General features: G+C 39.6%; 1 long non-coding RNA gene across 1 annotated transcript in view; it reads right to left on the reverse strand.

Annotated features, from left to right (window-relative positions):
• Positions 1-1,230: 1,230 nt before the first annotated feature.
• The window catches only part of LOC309634429, a 92,975-nt gene continuing 69,315 nt past the window's right edge, over positions 1,231-24,890 (reverse strand). Inside the window, exon 2 of the long non-coding RNA XR_014248097.1 lies at positions 1,231-1,433. This is a non-coding gene — a long non-coding RNA (uncharacterized lncRNA). The remainder of the gene's footprint in view (positions 1,434-24,890) is intronic.

Here is a 24,890-nt window from a genome sequence, read left to right on the forward strand (position 1 = left end):
ATAGATACCTGGAGGAGGAATACTCTAGGTACAGCAAACAGCCACTACAAATGCCCAGATGCCTGGACTATTTGAGGCACAACTATGAAGAGGCCAGCGGGGCTAGAGAAGAATGAGAGGAGAGTCATAGGAGGTAAATTCAGAGAGGTAATGAGATCAGACTTTTAGCCTCTACGGGCTATTGTAAGCACACTGGCTCTCACCTGGAGTGAGCTGGGGAACCATTGGAGGGTTTTGAGCCTTTGATCATAAGAATGGCTCACTCTGGCTGCAGTATTGAGAAGAGACTATAGGTGGGTAGGCAAGACTGTGAGCAAAGGGCCATTAGGATTCTATCACAAAAATCCAGGCAAGATCAGGATGGTGGCAGAAGAGTTGGTGAGAAGGGTTTAGATGCTGGATGTATTGTAAAGGAAGAGCAACATGATTTCATGACATGTGGGATGCGGAGTGGGAGAGAAAGGAGTCAAGAATGACACCCAGGTTCTTACTCTGTCCAAATGGAAGGATGACCTTGTTCTGAGCTTTGATGGAGAAACATGTGAAGAAGGTTTTGGGAAGTTAAGGTTATTTGGACATGCTAAGCCTGCTATTTCTATTACGCATCACTAGTGAATAGGCATTTGGAGTCAGGAGTTAAGGGGCATAGTCTGTGCTGGAGATATAAGTCATCAGCACAGAGATGGAATGTGAAACCAAGGACAGGATGAGATCACCTAGGAAGGCAGCATAATAGAGAAGAAACAAGGTCTAAGAATTAAACCCTGAGGCACTCCAATAATGAGAGATAAGGGAGAAGAGGAGGAAATAGAAAAGTAGATTGAAATATGACCAGTAAATTCAGAGTAAAACTAAGAGTGTGCAGTGTTTAGGAAGGCAAAAGACAAAGGTTTTTTCAGGAATAGGAATGAATAGCAGTGAAATGCTTACTAAAAGGTCAAATACTATTAGCTTTAAGAACTGATTATGGATTTAGCAACATTGAAGTCACTGTGACCTTAAACAAACAAGAGTCATTTTGTTGGAGTAGTTGAGGGCAAAATCTTGCTGGGCATGGGATTAAGGAAAACAGAAGTACAAGAATTGAAGACAGTGGGTAGAGACAAATATTTCTAGGAGTTTTGATATAAGGGGGGAGCAGAGAGGCAGGGAGATCAAAACATTTTTTTAAGATTGGAGAAATAGGTACCTCATGGTATGATGATGGTAATAACCCATTAGAGAGGGGAGTATGGATGACACAAGAGACGAAGGAGAGGATTACTGACACAATATCTTTCAGTAGATGACAGGGATGACGTTTGTTGCACAAGTGGCCTTAGAGAGAAACACGAACAGTTCTTTTTCATTAAACACTTGGGAAGGCAAGGTTTGTGGGTGTAGATGCTGATAGGTGTGTCGATGTGGTGATGGGAGCACATGGACATTCCCTTCTGATTGCTTCAGTTTTATCAGTGAAGTGGAAGCAATGTTGTCAGCTGAGAATGATGATGAAGGAATAGGTGTTGAGGGTTTTAAGAGAGAGGCAAATTATGTAAAATATAATACGAATGTCAGGGAGCCTTGTGGTTCAACTTAAGGTTTGTGGCCATAAACTGACAGTAAGACTATCAGCATGGTTGTATGTTTCTCACTATTTAGGGTTGGCCACATAGGTTTAGGTGCATAAGTAACGATGAGTTTGTTTAGGGTCTTGATTCACCTAAAAGGGACAATCGTTAATATGAGGGGGAAGACAGTTGCAAATGTATGTGAGGATGGTTATAAGAATTATAATAATGTATTTTTTTCCATAATAACTTTTATTATGTATTCTATAGAAGTAATAAGGTACATTGTTTACTTACACAATTACATGCAGTCAGCACTGGGTAACTCAGAGACACAAATGTCAACAAGTTTAGTTCAGAACTCATCTGCATGATACATAAAGTTTGCACTGCTGCTGTGACTCTGCAGACAAGCGTTTCAAAGCTGGCCTCCCCACCAGCGGCATCAGAACCATAAGAGAAGCTTAAACAAAACAACAGATTTCTGTACCTGTACCCCCAAAAATTCTGATTCAGAAATTTTGAGGTAGAGCCTCTGAATCTCTTATTTTTGTACTGAATACTAGACACTAGACCACTCAGGTCTGCGGGCCAGGACATCCTGCCATCCCTCCAGCTCTGCACTTCCTAGTATATAATAACGTGTTTTAAGCTAAATATATCAGGTAGCATCAAGAGTTTGCTGAAGTCAGAGGGAATGAGCTGGAAAAATAAAAGGTGAGGTCAGAAAGTGGGCTATATTAGAAAGAATAGGGCAGGGTATGGCCATGGGATGAAGTGTAAAGTAGAATAGAGGATACAATCATTGGAGGAAAGGAATTCAAAGAACAAGAAGGTCAAGAATTAAAGGATTATATATGTTTCCATGTATATGTCCCACATATACATGGAAATCACCAGGCATCAGACAGAACTAGAACTGGAGAGAAGGACGGTGAGCCAGGAGCTAAACTCACTGAAAAATAAAGGGCAGAACCCTGGGATCAGAAGGTAATGAGAATCGTGGGTGGCATAGTCTGAAGATGTAAGAGTCAATGCCACGTGTTTAAAAGAAGATGGGGGACAACAGACTGGAAGAAACAATAAGGAGGAGGAGGAAACTCTAACTCACCTCCAAGCCCAACAGTACAAGCGATGAGGGTGAACAAAGAGCCACCACTCCAGAGAGTTCCAGAAAAGCACTGTCCTCTGGAGGGGGCCATGTTTTAGTCCAGACAAGAAAGCAAAGGGAGGATACAGATAAGAGGTTTAGTATACAGAGCGTTTTGCTGCTGAAGGACCATGCGTTCATGCAGACCCAGTGCTCAAGAGTAAGGGTCGGGGTGGGAGATGGGGACCAAGAAGGTTGAAGCACAGGCCATGAGAAGTGAACTGAGGCTTCTCACAGTGACACCAGATGCAGAATGACCTTCACAGGTTGTCAGAGCTGAGACAGTCCTTTCACACCCATCAGGGGTCACACACTAAAAGATTTCTTTCCATGTTTTACATTTTCTATTTGTGCCTTACATTTTCATAAATGTTAGCGCTAGAAGATTTATTCACTTGAAAGAGGTGAGATTGTTGGGAGAACATCAAACTGTTTTTTTGAATTCTTATAGGCTAAACATCACTTGATGATCTATTATTAAAAAATTATTTTTGTAGTGATCAGTTGACTGACACTGTTTATTGGCAGTTTGATTAGGCTCTTCTGCACTTTTGCTGAAAGCAAAGAATTGGAAACTACCTGGCCTGAAAAGGAATAGGTGTATGTGTGTGTGTGTGTGTGTGTGTGTGTGTGTGTGTGTGTGTGTGTGTGTGTGAATTTTTATTCATTTACTTTTTATTTCTTAATTTATTAGAATCATTCACTTTCTCAGTTTGAATACCAAAAAGACTTGCCAAAATTTATTAAATGACCCGTAATTGTACCCATTCTTTCTTTCCCACTAACAGACATATTGTTTAGCATAATATACTCAGATAGAAGTGGAAAAATTAAAAACGTTGCTAATTTCAATACATCTCTGACAATACAATGTTTTTCTATAAACTGCTTTTATCTCATCACATCCTTTAAGTTTAGATTTCACTTGCTCAGCTTAGGGGGAAATGTCTGCCTCATAACCTAATTGGAAATGTCAGTCATCACTGTCAAACCATCAGCCTAATCAGACTCACTTTCTGTCGTAAAATGTCTGACTTCATTTTTCAGTTCAAACAAATAGATTAATATACATTTCAGGGATATTATTAAAAATCACTGAGTAATATATAGTGGAATTTGAGGTTTTTTAAAAGATAGATTATTAAAAGCAGTCAAATCAAGATTAAACTGATAGAAAGCTAATATAGTCTATTTTTATAATTTATGAAAACAATAATAAATCTACATGCTATTTCTCACTACTTAGTTTGAAATAATGCCGTGTAATTTGTAGCCAAAAAAAATGTGTTATTTATGAAGCAAGAAGAATAAAACTCCTCGTAGTCCTTTGGTAAATGTGTGTGTTTGCATGCATTGAATCTGTCTTTCAGCTTTTGAAAATCATTAAATAAGAATTATGTATATAACTTTAGAAATAATGCCATTAATATCATGAGATGTGATCAAGACTTTTCCCATATGTTTCATGAAAGAGAAACATATACACTGGTAACAACAAAATGGTGTGGCAGCTAGAATATCATTTTATTTTGTTAATCAGAGATAGAAAATAGTAAGCATTTCCATAAGAAAAAAATAAACTTAGAACTGACTAAATGGAATAAATATTTCATGATACAATTTGATAAAATAGATTTTAACTAACTTACTGACTGACATACATTGAATTTAAAAGAAAACAGGTAAAGCTTTTTCCACAGGTTCTATCATTTGGTAGCCCTGGAAAACATTCCCATTACATTTAATAGAATCCATGTCACTAACCTCTACTGTTTCAGCTGTTCCAAGGTGCTTTTCTTTCCAGATAATGACACTTCCCAAGGATGAGTACTGAGAATACTGAACATAATTGCTTGTGATTAAATTTGTGAAAAAAGAGACATTTTTAGCATTCAATATTTCTTACCAATTTTCTCTCTGCTTTGCTCTCACCATTTTCTCCCACAACAGCAAAGCATTATTTGAGAAAAGTCAGGCTTGGGAGAGGTGAGGTCATTAAACAGAACTGCCATCACTCCCATTGTCTCCACCCTCCCCAAAGGGGCTAACATACTCCATTTCTATCACCACGCTTCATCCTTATCAGAAAAATGGATAAAATCAGTAAGAAGAGGAAGCTGTCCCATGAGTTTCTAGGGCTTTCATTAGTAAAGGAGGTCTGGCTTCCAGGAGGTATTTATACCATAGAACAAGGAACCAGAGTAAAATTGGGGAAGGATGCATGCCTTGGTTTTGTAAAATGGGAAAAGGGCTTTTCTGAAAGGGGCAGTGGGTAGGGACAACAGAGAGGAACTACCTGATACCAGGAAACTATGGAAGTTGAGGATCTGGAAATTAGTTCTCTTAAAACCATCAGTACAGTCACCCCTGGAACTAAAAGCTTAGAGCCCCTGATGTCACAAGCTCACCCTGACTCTTCAGACGATGGGCTGAAAGGTGGTTTATGCTGAAGAGAGGGATCAAGGAAATGGGAGGCCATAGTCTTAGGAACTCTAAGTCTTTAGGGTGTGGCTGCAGAGGCAAAAGCTCTCTAGTTATCCCCTTGGTCTTTGGGATGCAGTGAAAGAGAAAGGAGAAAAAATAAGAGAAGAAAAAAGCAGAGAAAGCTCTCGGAGGAGAAAAAAACAAAAGGATGGAATTAAAAGTTCAAAATTAACATCCCAATTCCTCTCTCTCCTGTTCAGACACTAAGTAGTATATACTGGAATCAGTAACAAGTGCAAAGGAAATGAAGACTGAAGATGAGGTTCATTACAATCAAGAACTCCACAGGGAGAGGGAACTGTTTCTAGGCTCTTGAATCTGGGACTCCAGGTCTCTTGCTGCTTAAGAGGTGATGCTAACTCCTAAAGCATGGGGGGCTGGAGCTGCCTTCCTCCAGTGACCCAGAGAACATATGTGCTGTTTTATTTTGCTTCAACTTGACCAAGCAAACAAGTACAGCTTGACCAAGAATGTGCACTCTTTTTAACGGTGGTATTTAATGATGATGATGATGATGATATAACCTTTGTTAATAAACCATAGGTATGTCAGCAATCATTGCCTGGCACCTATCATGACACCTCAGGCTTCCTTCCTGCTGTGCGGGAGACAAGGACCCCCTTCAGCAAGGTCTGCCTGAGATACTAGGTGTGTCACAGAGAACCCTGGGCATCACCCCCAAACCCCAGGAGCTCACAGATGGCATATTTGGCCTCCCCTGTACCAAGGCCATGCTCTATTTTCCAAAGAAGCCCAGGTCACGTGGACTGGTGTGGATTTGTCTTTTTCTTTTGAAAAGAAATGGAAATAAGGTTTTCACTTGATTGTGAGGTGGGGTTCTGGGAGTGGAGAGTCAGGGGAGAAAGGAAGGGCTTCATAAGTACAATCTCAGCCAAGGAGAAAGCTCCAAGACACTCCAAGCACTCACACAAAAGGACAGAAGGGGAGAAAGTTTTTCCATGGTTGTCATGATCGAGTCAAGGCAGAAGTCAGCAAGGTAAGCCATGGCGTCCACCAATTCATAAGACCATAGTTTGTACCCACTCTGTACCCAGCACTTGAGTGCTCTGAGGACCAGAAGTCTTGACCACTGCCCTCCTGTTACTTACGGCCCCATCCTTGGCTCATTGTGGCCTCCAGCAAGTCACATGGCCACCATATCATAGGCACGTTTTCTGTTTTATTCTTATTTGTATATGTACCTATGCACAGCTGTGTATAGGACTGATCTAGATGACCAAGTTTTAGCATGACTGCGTGGAGGCACGTGCACATATGTGGACAGTTGTACATGTGTGTATTTAAATCTACGTATACATATCTTTATGTTTGTGTGACAACGTGTGTGTGTTCTTGTGCCAGTGTGTGGGGGGTATATGTGTGTACTTACGTAGGTGTGCACACAGGCATGCATAAATGTTTCCATGAGGGGCTTCCCTGGTGGCGCAGTGGTTGAGAATCTGCCTGCCAATGCAGGGGACACGGGTTCGAGCCCTGATCCGGGAAGATCCCACACGCCACGGAGCAACTAAGCCTGTGCGCCACAACTACTGAGCTCACATGCCACAACTAGAAGCCACCACAGTGAGAAGCCCGCACACCACGCAGCAGTGAAGACCCAATGCAACCAAAAATAAATAAATTTGAAAAAAAAAATGTTTCCATGCATATATCTACCTGTGTAGGCTGAATCCTTCAACCCACCTGATAAAGAGGACTTGCACAATATGTACTTATCTATTGGGTTGGCCAAAAACTTTGTTCCGGTTTTTCATAACATCTTATGGAAAAACCCAAATGAACTTTTACATGGGCTTATCAAGGTCGCTATTAGAGAAATCATTACATCTGTGCCTGAGAACAAAATAGCTCCGGTGCCATCACTGGGTAATCTCTCCCCTGCTGCCAGCACTGAGCTGATCTCCTTCCTTAATCACAACAAAACAAACCTCTCCATCCTTCACCAGGCAATGTCCAAGGGAAACAGGGGCCCTCTGGCTCTCAAACTCACTGTGCACCTGTCTCCCCCCTCACAAGAGTTCTTCCTCTCTCACATCATCTAATTAGCCTCACAAGGGAAACTGAGGCTTCTCCTCTCTTCTACACATCACTTCTCTCTCCATTGTGCTCATCTCTTCCTTGTTATCTCCCACAGATGCTACCACTTACAGACCACACCTACATGGGCAGGTGTGGGGCTGCCGTATCATTGAGCTAGACATGCACGTACCATCAACAAGCCAGACCTTGTCATGGACACCCTCTCGGCGAGAAGGACAATTGATTTGAAGAAAGGAGGAAAAAAATCTGACATCATCATCTGAAGCAAGTTGGGCAAGTGAAGATAGGTGTGCCCTGGTTGACTCTGCAAGGCTTCATTGGAACCAGTGTGGGGGCATCACCACCCTATTGTCACTGTTGTGGCTGTTTTTGTATTATCTGTGGGAGGAAATGCGAAGGCGCCTGGCCTTCTGAGTGGTCATTAAGAGGAAGGTAAACAAGGGCTCAAAGTCGTATAAGGTTAGAAATGTGTAAAAGGGAGTCTTGAGGCTGGGGGAGGAGGAGGGGGAGGGCAGAGATGAGGGAAAGAGGAATAGCAGTTTTGTTAGCTCACAGACAAACTGAGCTTGGTTAAAACCAACCCTAAAGAGATGAAACTGGTGTTTCCCAGCACATAGGGTTGAATAGAAAGTTTTGTTTGCAAAATCCCTCTGGTGCTAGGGGGAGTCCCTGTCTTGACAGTCCTTCCCCAACTGCTGCTGAAAGGGCCACTGGGCTGCTGGGAGAAGAGAGAGGAAGGGCACGTAGCTGGTTGCCACTGGCACTTCCCCTTGGCCTGCAGTTCTGAGATTTAATGTGCCCAGCCAGCCCTAGGGCTCCTGTTAAAATGCAAATTCCCTGACCCACCTCCAGCAACTGACTCAGTAGGTCTCAGAAGGCATTAAGAGTCGCCCAGGGTTTTTTGGTAGATTTTTCGATGGTCATTCTGACTGGTGTGAGGTGATACCTCATTGTAGTTTTGATTTGCATTTCTCTAATAATTAGTGGTGTTAAGCATTTTTTCACGTGATTTTTGGCCATCTGTATGTCTTCTTTGGAAAAATGTCTGTTTAGATCTTCTTCCCATTTTCTGATTGGGTTGTTTGTTGTTTTTTTTTTTTTGATATTGAGCTGCATGAGCTGCTTGTATATTTTGGAGAGTAATCCCGTCTCGGTTGCTTCATTTGCAAATATTTTCTCCCATTCTCAGGGTTGTCTTTTTGTTTTGCTTATGGTTTCCTTTGCTGTGCAAAAGCTTTAAGTTTAATTAGCTCCCATTTGTTTATTTTTGTTTTTATTTCCATTACTCTAGGAGGTGGGTCAAAAAAGATCTTTCTGTGGTTTATGTCAAAGAGTGTTCTGCCTATGTTTTCCTCTAAGACTTTTATAGTATCTATCCTCACATTTAGGTCTTTAATCTATTTTGAGTTTATTTCTGTGTATGGCATTAGGGAGTGTTCTAATTTCATTCTTTTACATATAGCTGTCCAGTTTTCCCAGCACCACTTATCGAAGAGACTGCCTTTTCTCCATTGTATATACTTGCTTCCTTTGCCATAGATTAGGTGACCATAGGTGTGTGGGTTTATCTCTGGAGTTTCTATCCTATTCCATTGACCTATAAGTCTGTTTTTGTGCCAGTACCATACTGTCTTCATTACTGTAGCTTTGTAGTATAGTCTGAAATCAGAGAGTGTGATACCTCCAGCTCTGTTTTTCTTTCTCAAGATTGCTTTAGCTATTCAGGGTCTTTTGTGTTTCCATACAAATTGTAAAATTTTTTGTTCTAATTCTTTGAAAAATGCCATTGGTAATTTGATAGGGGTTGCATTGAATCTATAGATTGCTTTGGATAGTATAGTCATTTTCACAATATTGCTTCTTCCAATGCAAGAGCACAGTATATCTCTCCTCTGTTCGTGTTGTCTTTGATTTCTTTCATCAGCATCTTATAATTTTCTGAGTACAGGTCTTTTGCCTCCTTAGGTAGGTTTATTCCTAGGTTTTTTGGGGGTTTTTTCTTATGTGAAGGTAAATGGTATTGTTTCCATAATTTCTCTTTCTGATCTTTTGTTTTCAGTGTATAGGAATCCAACAGATTTCTGTGTATTAATTTTGTATCTTGCAACTTCACCAAATTCATTGATGATCTCTAGTAGTTTTCTGGTAGCATCTTTAGGATTTTCTATGTATATTATCATGTCATCTGCAAACAGTGACAGTTTTACTTCTTCTTTTCCTATTTGGATTCCTTTTATTTCTTTTCTTCTCTGATTGTCATGGTTAGGACTTCCAAAACTATGTTGAATAAAAGGGGCAAGAGTGGACATCCTTGTTTTGTTCCCAGACTTAGAGGAAATGCTTCCCGTTTTTCACCATTGAGAATGATGTTTGCTGTGGGTTTGTCATATATGGCCTTTATTATGTTGAGGTAGTTTCCCTCTATGCCTGCTTTCTGGAGAGTTTTTATCATAAATGAGTGTTAAAATCTACAAACAATAAATGCTGGAGAGGGTGTGGAGAAAAGGGAACGTTCCTACACTGTCGGTGGGAATGTAAATTGGTACAGCCACTATGGAGAACAGTATGGAAGTTCCTTAAAAAAACTAAAAATAGAACTACCATATGACTCAGCAATTCCACTCCTGGGCATATACCCAGAGGAAACCATAATTTGAAAAGATACATACACCTCAATGTTCATTGCAGCACTATTTACAATAGCCAGCACATGGAAGCAACCTATGCCCATCATCAGAGGAATGGATAAAGAAGATGTGGGACTTATATACAATGGAATATTACTCAGCCATAACAAAGAGCAAAATAATGGCATATGCAGCAACATGGATGGACCTAGCGATTGTCATACTAAGTGAAGTAACTCAGAGAAAGACAAATATCATATGATATTGCTTATATGTGGAATCTAGGGAAAAAAAAAGGTACAAATGAACTTACTTACAAAACTGAAATAGAATCACAGATTAGAAAACAAACTTATGGTTACCAGGGGGTAATGGGGGGAGGGATAAACTGGGAGATTGGGATTGACATATACACACTACTATATATAAAATAGATAACTAATAAAAACCTACTGTATGGCACAGGGAGCTCGACTGAATACTCTGTAATGTCCAATACGGAAAGAATCTAAAAAAGAGCGGATATTTGTATATGTATAACTGATTCACTTTGCTGTATAACTGAAACTAACACAACATTGTGAATCAACTATACTCCAATAAAAATTTAAAAAAAAAAAAAAAAGAGTCACCCAAGGGATTCAGATGCTGGTGGTACAGGGATCACTCTTGGGGAAATTCTGCCTTCCAGCAGAGAAGAAGGCATTTAGTCATAGCATCCTTGATAAGGTAGCAGAGAGTTGGGTCTGGGCCTTAAGTGGACAGAGAGGTTGAAGACCGGGGGCATCTCCGGTGTATGACATCTCCTGTACATACAAGAGCAGGATGAAGAGTCTGTTCTGAACTGGAATTCTAAGGCAGGAGAAGCTATAGAGCTAGAAAAATCTCCTCAGTCTTCAGAAGAGGTGATTACCAGCCTGCTCTGTGATATCGGGTCAGTTATCTCCCCACTCTAAGCCTCAGTTTTACTCATCTATAAAATGAGAGCGTCCGTTATGATTCTTTGGGATTCTATTGTCATGAAATCATTTCCCCATTTGCATTTTCTTTTTTCCTTGTTCAATTACCTCTTTGCTTCCCCTGTTTGAGCTCCTGAGACTGGAAGAAAATTGAGAAAAACAAACCTTGTGACTCATTTCTTCCACTAAAGAGTTCCTCTTCCCCCACTGCGTGGTCTCAGGGAAAACAGATGTGAACAGCTTTGTGGGTGGTCTTAAACCCTCAACCTGGGCACTGCTCTCAAGGGGCTAAAAGGCTGATATAAGCAAATAAAGGATATAAGCAAATTGTAAGGATATGAGCAAATAAAAAAAAAGATCAAGTTTCATTTGTAACTTCTTTTCTACTCTAAGCATCAGCAACCCCAGTATCACGTATAAAACTTGTGGGAAACCAGAAGGATGCCAAGGGACCAATTCAACTACCATGTTACCTGAACTTCCACTGTTGGAGATACAATCTTTTCAACTATGCCTTGTGTTTCTTATTTCAGTGTCAAATGGCCAACCTAAGGTGGGTAGGTCATTTTAAACCACTGACACCTTCAAATGGAGAACGTTACATTTCATATTTCTTCATTTACAACCACTTTGTATAAGCTTATGTACAAGAGAGAGAGAGAGAGAAGAATACGTGAAAAGAATATAAGTAGGGCTTCCCTGGTGGCGCAGTGGTTGAGAATCTGCCTGCCAATGCAGGGGACACGGGTTCGAGCCCTAGTCTGGGAAGATCCCATATGCCGCGGAGCAACTGGGGCCGTGAGCCACAATTACTGAGCCTGCGCGTCTGGAGCCTCTGCTCCGCAACAAGAGAGGCCGTGATAGTGAGAGGCCCCCTCACCGTGATGAAGAGTGGCCCCCGCTTGCCACAACTAGAGAAAGCCCTTGCACAGAAACAAAGACCCAACACAGCCATAAAATAAATAAGTAAATAAATTTTAAAAAAAGAAAGTAAGTGTAGCAGATTTAAAAAGAAGCAAGGCTGCTGTTATATAAATAAAAACTATGCAGTCATGGGCAGCTGCTAGACATAGACTATACACTGGGCTCTAAGTGTCCTTAAAGCAAAAGCATACATGGAAATAAGGTCACTTACAACATGCTTAGTTTAAGATGTTAGTAGCCATACCCTCCAAGAACTAGAGGACTCCTGAATCAAGCTTGTAGAGCACTTATTACAAACCACATGTGCCTGTGTGAGGACCCACAAAAGATCCAGAAGATAGAGGACAACAGTCCCTGCTCTCAAGGTACTAATATGGCTTGTGCGGAGAAAACACACTTACACACAGGGATGAGTGTAAGCATACTACGAGAGATGCCACATAGTTATATGCTAAGCGTACAAATTGCTCAGGAAAGGGAAACAAGTAAGACCCTGGGTGGTCAGAGGAGGTTTGTGAAGAAGGCTGGACTTCATCTGGATTCTGTAAAGTCATGCTGACTGATGAGGCTGGGAGGAGGTCTTTGAAGTTGGGAAAATTTAAAGGAGGTTCCAGCGTCCCGATGAAACTAGCTACGCTGGAGAGAGTGATTTTTCAGTATGGCCATCCCTGGTAAGAGCTTTTCATGTCTTACCTGAACAAATGATGGAGAAACATTTCCTGTGCTGGTCTTCCTTGCTGCAGCAGGGAAGTGAACGAGGAATGCAAGGGAACCCAATCCATATGTAATTTGTTGAAACGACATTTATTAAGCACCTACAGTGTGCCAGGCTTCGTGTTATGGGAGACATGCTGGCACACAGAAGAGATGCTTGCCCCATCTGTCTGCTAACTTACCCTTGGTGGGAGAGTCCTAGTCACCTACGGGACAATGGGCGTCAGGTCCTCTCCATGGTGGGCACAGATGGCGTGTGTCTGGGGAGCCCTGTTACATTCCGTACAACGTGTCTTGAGAATCCACTGGGAAAATACTTTATTTTTTAAAAAAAGGAAACAAAGTCACATAGAAAGTGAGGCAAAATGACTTCTACAATTACAGGCTTTATAAACCCCAAGAAAATTGAAACAGAAAAATAAGCCACTTCACTTACCTATAAGCAGGATACAAATACAGTGTTGTGCTTCTCTTCAATTGTCTAGCTAACTGCACAGGCTTTCTCCCACTCTATGTATTTGAGCAAATACACCATACATGCAAGCATTTATTTCTCCATTTCTTACTTAAGCACCCTTGTGGATTTTTTTCATATATCCGTCTTTCATTAAATTACAGAGTCCTCAAGAGCAGCAAGAGTGTGTTTTAGTTCTAATATCGCCCACTGCTGCAGATCTTAGGAGGCAAAGTGATTTAGAAAAAGAATCACTAGGTTCCAGTACTGGCTCTTATCCACTGGCTGCATGACAGTGATGAGTTATTTCACTTCTCTGAACTCTAATATTCTCAGCTACACAAGTTTGTTGAGTAGATCAACTCTGTTAATACTAGTAACTACCATTGCTTGTGCTCAGACAATGTGCCAACCACTTTACATATGTTCTTCCTAATTATCCCCAGGACCCTGAGAAGCACCACCTCCACTGTGCAAGTGAGGGTCGTGAGCATCAGGAAGTTAAGTAACTTGGCCAAGGTCACACAAGTGTGAAGTGGCTAGGCAGTACTCCAAAGTCGAGGCTCTTTCCTCTACATCACACAGCCCAAGGTCTTTGCTCATACTCCCATGTTTATGGTTGCATACAGTCCAACCCCAGAGCTCCCTCCACGGAGAAGCTGGAGTAGGAGGTTCAGGTATCAAGAGGCATAACCAGACCTGCCATGGCTGAAGCTAGCTCTCTGGACTGTCACAGGGAGTTTGGCTTTTCCCAGATGGAGGCTGGACCATACCCCTCTCCCTTCCTGTCTCCCATTCCACATGCAGGGAGTCTCAAAGAAAGTTCTGTCTCTAGGCCATGGGCTCATTCTTGATCCTTTAAGAGCTGCCAAACAATTCTACCCAAAATATGTGTGGCTTTAGGGGAAACTGGTGGAGGTTGAAAATTATTGTTCTCTATGAGCTTAAATTGCAATCAGCATCTGGAGATGTGGTTGTAAAACACACACGCGTACACACGTACCTACATGCTTTCCCACAGAGTATTGAAACAAGAGTTGTACTCTTAAAGTACTTTTGACTTTTTTGTTTACTTTTCCTGTTATGGTGATCATTTTTCCTGAAGCAAAAATCAAAACAAAATGGTTCGTCATATGGTAGTCATTCTGTCTTACGGCACATGAATAGAATTGTTCGTGATCAAGAGGTCCCAGAAAATGTGGGTTTGTGGAGTTATCCTAATGGGGGGAGGTTTTTGTTTTTGTTTTTATCCGTGGCTTTGCTCTGCCCCTCTGCATAGTTCAGAACCCAAGAAGGATACAAGAGCAGGGTTGTCTCCTTCCTAGAATACTTATGGGCCAAGGCTGCAAACACTTTAAAGATGTCTGTTCTGGGAACTGGGATCTAGTCTGAGAAATCACTTTTAGCCCTTCCTTTTGACACTGTAATCAATGTGCCTGCCATGCTTTGTTTCCCTCCACTCTGGCCAAAGAAGGAGGGTAGTCTTAGGAGAGGAATGGCTTTTCAAGAGGTTCCCTTGTTTCTCTAGAGCAATGTGCCACTGGTGGTGGGGCTGGGATGATCCCAGGCACAAACAAAGAGAAAAAAGCAGCAGAGGCACTGCTGCTGCTCTGAATCAGGCACTAGGATCCCAAGTGTAAATGGCTGCAAATACTGCAGACAGAGAGTTGTGGATGTAGGCTGGAGGATGAATGGCTTTGGAAGCCAGGCTTAGTGGCCCAGCGAGAGAGCCTGTACCCCAAATTAGGCATTGTGCTTGCCAAGAGGAAAATGTATTTGACCGCCTGAGAGATCCAGCTTCACTTTTCTACTGGGACAAGAAAGCTCTCAGGGCATCTAGAAATGGGTTTTTATGTTGGCAGTGGATCCATCCACAAGATATTGAGCATTTGAATGGGTCCAGCTCTGCTTGATACTATGGAAGAGAAAATGAAATGTAAGTCTAGAGAGACCTGGTTCCTTTTTCAAGAAGCTATTTGGTAAAGTGGAAAGAATCTGGACTTTTAAGTGAGATAAAACAGAATTCAAAGCCCATATATGTCATTTACTAATTATGTAAACTTTGTCAAGTTACTTGATTTCTATGAATCTTGATTTCCATATTTGTTAAGTGGAGAAAACTCCCTCACAGAGTTTTTACGAAGTTTAAATGAGAAAAGGGCAATCTACATCAGGGCATTTAGAAAATGCTCAATAAATGTGAGTCATACAAATGTGACTTCCCTATTGTAAAACAACTATCCCCACAGCTAACAGCATATTCAGTGATGAAAGACTGAAAGTTTTTCCTGTAGAATCAGAAACAAAACAAGGATGCCCACTTCTATTATTTGCACAGGCATATCTTGGAGGTATTGCAAGTTTAGTCCCAGACCACAGCAATAAAGCAAATATCACAATAAAGTGAGTCACACAGATTGTTTTGGTTTCCCAGTGCATACAAAAGTTGTGTTTATACTATGCTGTAGTCTGTTAAGTGTGCAATAGCATTATGTCTAAAAAAAAATAATGTACATACCTTAATTTTAAGAATACTTTATTGCTAAAAAATGCTAACCATCATCTGAGCCTTCAGCAAGTTGTAGTAGTAACATCAAAGATCACAGATCACAGAGCACTATAGCAAATATAATAATAATAATAATGAGGGACACAAAGAAAGCAAATTCTGTTGGAAAAATGGTACCAATAGATTTGCTTGACTCAGGGTTGCCACAAAGCTTCAATTTGCAAAAAACACAATGTGTGAGAAGCATAATGTAGCAAAGCACAATAAAACGAGGTATTCCTGTATTCAAAATGGTCCTGGAAGTTCTAGCCAGGGCAATTAAGCATGAAAATTAAATTAAAAAAACATCCAAATTGGAAAGAAAGAAGGAACGTTTTCTCTATTCACAGGCAACATGACCACCTTACATGTAGAAAACCTTACACACACACACACAAACACACACACATGCACATAGAACTAATAAACAAAGTCAGCATATTTGCAGAATTGAAAACAAATTAATGCACAAAATCAGTTGCATTTCTGTACACTAACAATGAACAGTCCAAAAAGGAAATTAAGAAAACAATTCCATTTACTATAGCATTAAAGAGAATAAAATACTTAGAAATCAATTTTACAAAGGAGGCAAAAGTCTTGTACACTGGAAACTACAAAATTGCTGAAAGAAATTAAGAAGACACCAATAAATGGAAAAGTATTCCATGTTCAGGGACTGGAACACTTAATATTATTAAGATGTTAATACTACCCAAAGCAAATCTACAGATTCAATGTAATCTCTGTAAAACTTCTAATGACTTCTTTTGCAGAAATAGAAAAATTCATGCTAAATTCATATAGACTCTCAAGGAACCACAAATAGCCAAAATAATCTTGAAAGAAACAAAGTTAAAGCTCTTACATTTCCCAATTTTAAAACTTACTGCAAAGCTACTGTAATCAAAACAGTGTGGTACTGGCATAAAGGCAGATATATAGAGCAATGGAATAGAATTGAAAGCTCAGAAATAAACCCTCACATATATGGTCAAATGACATTCAACAGGGCTGCCAAGACTATTCAATGGGTAAAAGACTGTCTTTTCAACAAATGATGCTGGAAAAACTGGATATCTACCTGCAAAACAATGAAGTTAAGTCCTTGCTTCATACCATGTACAAAAATTAACTCAAAATGTATCAAAGGTTAAAAGCTAAAACTATAAAACACTTAGAAAAAAACATATAGAGAAAGCTTTATGACATTGGATTTGGCAAGAATTTTTATTTACTGTTTAAAGACAGAACTATGTACTGGGAACAAGTCTGAATGATTCATAACTTATATAATCACTCTGGAAATAAACAGTTGTATTTAGGCCGCATGTGTCAGGAGTCTGTACAAATAGGTGTTCTACAAATTAATTTCCATATGGAAGGCAATGTTCGCTAAAAGAAAAGTAATAAAAATGTGCCAATTTGAAGCTCACATGTATATTATTAAAACTCAATAGTAACTACAGCAATTATTTAGAATGTAGCTGGACAAAAGAATTATTGGAGGGAAGATTATTTTGTCACTGATATTGATTAGAATTGCCAGTGCATGGTGATAACAGAAAGGTGAACAACTTTCAGTCAGTGTTGCTATTTTTTTTTATTCTCTACAGATAAAATACACCATTATTGCCTATACCCAGGGCAGACCACTGCCACTGCCTCCCCAATCCCCTGGTCTAACACTCAAGGGAAAATCAATTAGATGATGCAGAAGAGGAATAATTTAGAACCAATAGCCACTCCCGCCATGCAACACATTTCAGTTACACCTTGTAACCTTTCAACAACAGAGCACTCCACTAGCCTCAGGAGTTCCTTCCACTTGAAATTCTGTCAATTCATTCAGCAGAGTGCATCCTTTCCTGGCTAATTCCTGGGCTAATAGCCACAGCAGGAAAGCACACATAGCAAGTTCATCTGTTTATACTTTGATTTCCAAAGCTAATGGTTTATTTAACTAGCAGGTTATTTCTTAATTACAAGCCCCTAATAGGCTGAAATTGTGTTTGGATTTTATAAACTGAATTTCACGAAGTTTGCATTTCAAAACAATATGTAAAGTTCAGCGCATTCTTACACCAACCTTTCTAATCAAGGCACAGGGAATAAGCTTTTATTTATAAATAAAGCAGTAAACAATCAGCTTTTCGATGAGAAGAATAACTTTACACACATTTATTCTACAGATTTTTATTAAGGGTACAATGTACTGAGGGCTTGAGATTTAAATTGATTAAAATAAATCTCTTGGTTTCACAATGTTCAAAGTCTAGAAGAGGAGGTTGGCATGTAAAGATATATCAACAACCCCTATTACAACCACTTTAACAAAACCATAATGTGGGGCTTCCCTGGTGGCGCAGTGGTTAAGAATCCGCCTGCCAATGCAGGGGACATGGGTTCGAGCCCCGGTCTGCGAATATCCCACATGTCGCAGAGCAACTAAGCCCGTGCGTCACAACTACTCAGCCAGTGCTCTAGAGTCCGCAAGCCACAACTACTGAGCCGGTGCACCTACAGCCCATGCTCTACAACAAGAGAAGCCACTGCAATGAGAAGCCTATGCACTGAAACGAAGAGTAGCCCCCGCTCACCACAACTAGAGAGAGCCCGCGTGCAGCAACGAAGAACAAATGCAGCCAAAAATAGATAAATAAATAAATAAATAAATAAATAAATAAATAAATAAATAAAAGTAATGTGTCTCAGACTGTTCAGCACCTTTTGGAATCTTACACGTGACCTATAAGAGTTCCTGTATCTGCCCTGGGTCTCAAGGGATCACACCAACCTATCTGGCCAAGTTTCTTGGCCAATTCTCATGTCTCTGGTTTCCATTCCTCTGACTGCTGCCCCCCTTCAGACTGATGATTAAGATGGATTATTTTTCAGTTCCAATATGAATTGAACTGGGAGCTGTGCCATGAGCCCCAGCTGTTGAGGGGAATTCAGACATGGCATGTGAGATTAGTACACTGATGGATGAAAGTACAATTGTGGGGCAGGGGTGGGAGTGGAGTTGAAAAAGTTTGTGATCAACTGTATGCAGACATCATTAATAAGCTAATTCCATCAGAATCCAGCCCATATTTATTGAGCATCTAATATGTGCCAGGCAATGTGTTAAGCTCTGATGATGTAAAAATAATAAAAATATAGGCTAGGCTCCTGTTCTCTGGATATAATAGTCTTTGTGGAAGTCAAACACTAAAAGAGCCTCTAAAAGTGTTTTATTACCAAAGAGGAGATATAGGCTACAATGGAACCATAAAACAAGAGGATTTAAATTATACTGGGGATTTGGACCAGAAAGTCCTCTCAAAGGAAATGATATCTAAGCTTGAGTGGGAGATTAACCAGGAGAAAAAAGATAGTAAAAGTGAGGGAAACAGTAAAATCCTGAGAGCATGATATGTTTGGGGGAAATATAGGAAATCCATCATGAATGGAGATGGGGATCAAGAGGTGGAAAGTATTGTTAGATGATACTAAAGAGGTAAGCTGAGGATAGAGGTAACACTTGAACTAGATCTTGAATGAAAAATAGAGTGTTGGTATGACAAAGTAAAAGAATAATTCAGGGTGAAATAGAGCTGCATTTACAAAGATGTGTTTTGGTAGCCATGTTTTGGTAATAACAGGTGTTTAGCATTCACAGGAATCTAATGCAGTGGGAAAGGATGGAGCTAAATAAGTAGGCAGATATCAGATCATAAAGCATCTTGATAGATAGGATTTAAAATTTCACTTTGTAGTGATATGGGAAGAGGTATTGAAGAGCTTCAATTAAGGAAAATTTATAAATGAATTTATGCTTTAAAAAATTGACTCCAGTGACAGTAGATAGATTTAAAAACTGTTAAAATTCTGCTACAATATCTAGGAAAAGATGGTAAAGGCTGAAGTGTTAGTGCTATCAGTGCAGATGAAGGTAAAGAAAAAATTTGAGAACTCTTTAAGAACTTAAGTTTGCATAAATTAATGATTCATTCTTTGGTTAGAAGGGATGAAATGAGAAAACAAGAAGGAAGCTCAGGATCCAGGCTTGAATGATTGAGTTCGTGCTGTGACTGTTCATCAGAAAAACATACACTGGAGACAGCAGAAGCAAGAAGAACTACAATCCTGCAGCCTGTGGAACAAAAACCACATTCACAGAAAGATAGACAAGATGAAAAGGCAGAGGGCTATGTACCAGATGAAGGAACAAGATAAAACCCAGAAAAACAATTAAATGAACTGGAGATATGCAACCTTCCAGAAAAAGAATTCAGAATAATGACAGTGAAGATGATCCAGGACCTTGGAAAAAGAAGGGAGGCAAAGATCAAGAAGATGCAATAAATGTTTAACAGAGACCTAGAAGAATTAAAGAAAAAACACCTAGAAGAATTAAAGAACAAACAAACGGAGATGAACAATAAAATAACTGAAATAAAAAATACACTAGAAGGAATCAATAGCAGAATACTGAGGCAGAAGAACGGATAAGTGATCTGGAAGACAGAATGGTGGAATTCACTGCCACGGAACAGAATACAGAAAAAGGAATGAAAAGAAATGAAGACAGCCTAAGAGACTTCTGGGACAACATTAAACACAACAACATTCGCATTAGAGGGGTCCCAGAAGGAAAAGAGAGAGAGAAAGGAACCAAGAAAATATCTGAAGAAATTATAGTCGAAAACCTCCCTAACATGGGAAAGGAAATAACCACCCAAATCCAGGAGGCTCAGAGAGTCACAGGCAGGATAAACCCAAGGAGAAACACACCAAGACACATAGTAATCAAATTGACAAAAATTAAAGACAAAGAAAAATTATTGAAAGCAACAAGGGAAAAATGACAAATAATATACAAGGGAACTCTCATAAGGTTAATAGCTGATTTCTCAGTAGACACTCTACAAGCCAGAAGGGAATGCAATGATATATTTAAAGTGATGAAAGGGAAGAAACTACAGTCAAGATTATTCTATTCAGCAAGGATCTCATTCAGATTCGATGGAGAAATCAAAAGCTTTACAGAGAAGCAAAAGCTAAGAGAATTCAGCACCACCAAACCAGCTCTACAACAAATGCTAAAGGTCCTTCTCTAAGTGGGAAACACAAGAGAAGAAAAGGACCTACAAAAACAAACCCATAGCAGTTAGGAAAATGGTAATAGGAACATACATATCGAAAATTACCTTAAACGTGAATGGATTAAATGCTCCAACCAAAAGATTCAGGCTCGCTGAATGTATACAAAAACACGACCTAGGGCTTCCCTGGTGGCGCAGTGGTTGAGAGTCTGCCTGCCAATGCAGGGGACACGGGTTCGAGCCCTGGTCTGGGAAGATCCCACATGCCGTGGAGCAAATACGCCTGTGAGCCACAACTACTGAGCCTGCGTGTCTGGAGCCTGTGCTCCGCAACAAGAGAGGCCGCGATAGTGAGAGGCCCACGCACCGCGATGAAGAGTGGCCCCCACTTGCCGCAACTAGAGAAAGCCCTCGCAAAGAAACGAAGATCCAACGCAACCAAAAATAAATAAATTAATTAAAAAAAAAAAAACACAACCTATATATATGCTGTCTACAAAAGACCCGCTTCGGACCTAGGAACACATACAGACTGAAAGTCAGGGGATGGAAAAAGATATTCCATGCAAACGGAAATCAAAAGAAAGCTGGAGTAGCAATACTCATATCAGATAAAATAGACTTTAAAATAAAGGATGTTACAAGAGACAAGGAAGGACACTACATAACAATCAAGGGATCAATCCAAGAAGAAGATATAACAATTATAAATATATATGCACCCAACATAGGAGCACCTCAATACATAAGGCAACTGCTAACAGCTATAAAAGAGGAAATCGACAATAATACAATAATACTGGGGGACTTTAACACCTCACTTACACCAATGGACAGATCATTCAAACAGAAAATTAATAAGGAAACACATGCTTTAAATGACACAGTAGACCAGATAGATTTAATTGATATTTATAGGACATTCAATCCCAAAAGAGCAGATTACACTCTCTTATCAAGTGCACACGGAAAATTCTCCAGGATAGAACACATCTTGGGTCACAAATCCAGACTCAGTAAATTTAAGAAAATTGAAATCATATCAAGCATCTTTTCTGACCACAATGCTATGAGATTAGAAATCAATTACAGGGGAAAAAAACGTAAAAACACAAACACATAGAGGCTAAACAATACGTTACTAAATAACCAAGAGATCACTGAAGATATCAAAGAGGAAATCAAAAAATACCTAGAGACAAATGACAATGAAAACACGAGGATCCAAAACCTACAGGAAATCAGCAAAAGCAGTTCTTAGAGAGAATTTTATAACAATACAAGTCTACCAAAAGAAACAAGAAAAATCTCAAATAAACAATCCAACCATACACCTAAAGGAACTAGAGAAAGAAGAACAAAGAAAACCCAAAGTTAGTAGAAGGAAAGAAATCTCAAAGATCAGAGCAGAAATAAATGAAATAGAAACAAAGAAAACAATAGTAAAGATCAATAAAACTAAAAGCTGGTTCTTTGAGAGGATCAACAAAATTGATAAACCATTAACTAGACTCATCAAGAAAAAGAGGGAGAGGACTCAAATCAATAAAATTAGAAATGAAAAAGGAGAAGTTACAAGAGAAACCACAGAAATACAAAGCATCCTAAGAGACTACTGCAAGCAACTCTATGCCAATAAAATGGACAACCTGGAAGAAATGGACAAATACTTAGAAAGGTATAACCTTCCAAGACTGAACCAGGAAGAAATAGAAAATATGAACAGACCAATCACAAGTAATGAAATTGAAACTGAGATTAAAAATGTTTCAACAAACAAAAGTCCAGGACCAGATGGCTTCACAGGTGAATTCTATCAAACATTTAGAGAAGAGCTAACACCCATCCTTCTCACACACTTCCAAAAAATTGCACAGGAAGGAACACTCCCAAACTCACTCTATGAGGCCACCATCACCCTGATACCAAAACCAGACAAAGATACTACAAAAAAAGAAAATTACCAACCAACACAACTGATGAATATAGATCCAAAAATCCTCAACACAGTACTAGCAAACAGAATCCAACAATACCTTAAAAGGATCATACACCATCATCAAGTTGGATTTATCCCAGGGATGCAAGGATCCTTCAATGTATGCAAATCAATCAATGTAATACACCATATTAACAAATTGAAGAAAAAAAACCATATGATCATCTCAATAGATGCAGAAAAGGCTTTTGACAAAATTCAGCACCCATTTATGATAAAAACTCTCCAGAAAGTGGGCACAGAGGGAACCTACCTCAACATAATAAAGGCTATACATGACAAACCCACAGCAAACATCATTCTCAATGGTGAAAAACTGACAGCATTTCCTCTAAGATCAGGAACAAGACAAGGATGCCCACTCTCACCACTATTATTCAACATAGTTTTGGAAATCCTAGCCACAGCAATCAGAGAAGAAAAAGAAATAAATGGAATACAATTTGGAAAAGAAGAAGTAAAACTGTCACTGTTTGCAGATGACATGATACAATACATAAAGAATCCTAAAGATGCCAGCAGAAAACTACTAGAGCTAATCAATGAATTTGGTAAAGTGGCAGGATACAAAATTAATGCACAGAAATCTCTTGCATTCCTATACACTAATGATGAAAAATCTGAAAGAGAAATTAAGGAAACTCTCCCATTTACCATTTCAACAAAAATAATAAAATACCTAGGAATAAACCTACCTGGGGAGACAAGACACCCTTATGCAGAAAACTGTAAGACACTGATGAAAGAAATTAAAGATGATACCAACAGATGGAGAGATATACCATGTTCTTGGACTGGAAGAAGCAAGATTGTGAAAATGACTCTACTACCCAAAGCAATCTACAGATTCAATGCAATCCCTATCAAATTACCAATGGCATTTTTTACAGAACTAAAACAAAAATATTTTTAAATTTGTATGGAGACACAAAAGACCCTGAATAGCAAAAGCAGTCTTGAGGGAAAAAAACGGAGCTGGAGGAATCAGACTCCCTGACTTCAGACTATGCTACAAAGCTACAGTAATGAAGAAAATATGGTACTGGCAAAAAACAGAAATATAGATGAATGGAACAGGATAGAAAGCCCAGAGATAAACCCACACACCTATGGTCAACTAATCTATGACAAAGGAGGCAGGGATACACAATGGAGAAAAGACAGTCTCTCCAATAAGTGGTGCTGGGAAAACTGGACAGCTACATGTAAAAGAATGAAATTAGAACACTCCCTAACACCATACACAAAAATAAACTCTAAATGGATTAGAGACCTAAATGTAAGGCCAGACACTATCAAACTCAGACGAAAACATAGGACGAACACTCTTTGACATAAATCACAGCAAGATCTTTTTTGATCCACCTCCTAGAGTAATGGAAATAAAAACAAAAATAAACAAATGGGACCTAATGAAACTTCAAAGCTTTTGCACAGCAAAGGAAACCATAAACAAGACGAAAAGACAACCCTCAGAATGGGAGAAAATATTTGAAAATGAATCATCAGACAAAGGATTAATCTCCAAATATATAACCAGCTCATGCAGCTCAATATTAAAAAAACAAACAACCCTATCCAAACATGGGCAGAACACCTAAATAGACATTTCTCCAAAGAAGACACACAGATGGTCAAGAAGCACATGAAAAGCTGCTCAACATCACTAATTATTAGAGAAATGCAAATCAAAGCTACAATGAGGTATCGCCTCACACCAGTTAGAATGGGCATCATCAGAAAATCTACAAACAACAAATGCTGGAGAGGGTGTGGAGAAAAGGGAACCCTCTTGCACTGTTGGTAGGAATGTAAATTGATACAGCCACTATGGAGAACAGTATGGAGTTTCCTTAAAAAACTAAAAATGGAATTACCACATGACCCAGCAATCCCACTACTGTGTATATACCCAGAGAAAACAATAATTCTAAAAGACACATGCACCCCAATGTTCATTGCGGCACTATTTACAATAGCCAGGTCATGGAAGCAATCCAAACATCCATCAACAGACGAATGGATAAAGAAGATGTGGTACATATATACAATGGAATATTACTCAGCCATAAAAAGAAATGAAATTGGGTCATTTGTTGAGACGTGGATGGATCTAGAGACTGTCATACAGAGTGAAGTAAGTCAGAAAGAGAAAAACAAATATGGTATGTTAATGCATATATGTGGAACCTAGAAAAACGGTACAGTTGAACTGGTTTGCAGGGCAGAAATAGAGACACAGATGTAGAGAACAAACTTATGGACACCAAGGGGGGAAAGTGGTGGGGTAGGGGTGGTGATGTGATGAACTAGGCGATTGGGATTGACAT

Source organism: Balaenoptera borealis, assembly GCF_965194805.1.
Source record: "Balaenoptera borealis genome assembly, chromosome: 8".
In the NCBI taxonomy this organism is placed as follows: domain Eukaryota; kingdom Metazoa; phylum Chordata; class Mammalia; order Artiodactyla; family Balaenopteridae; genus Balaenoptera; species Balaenoptera borealis.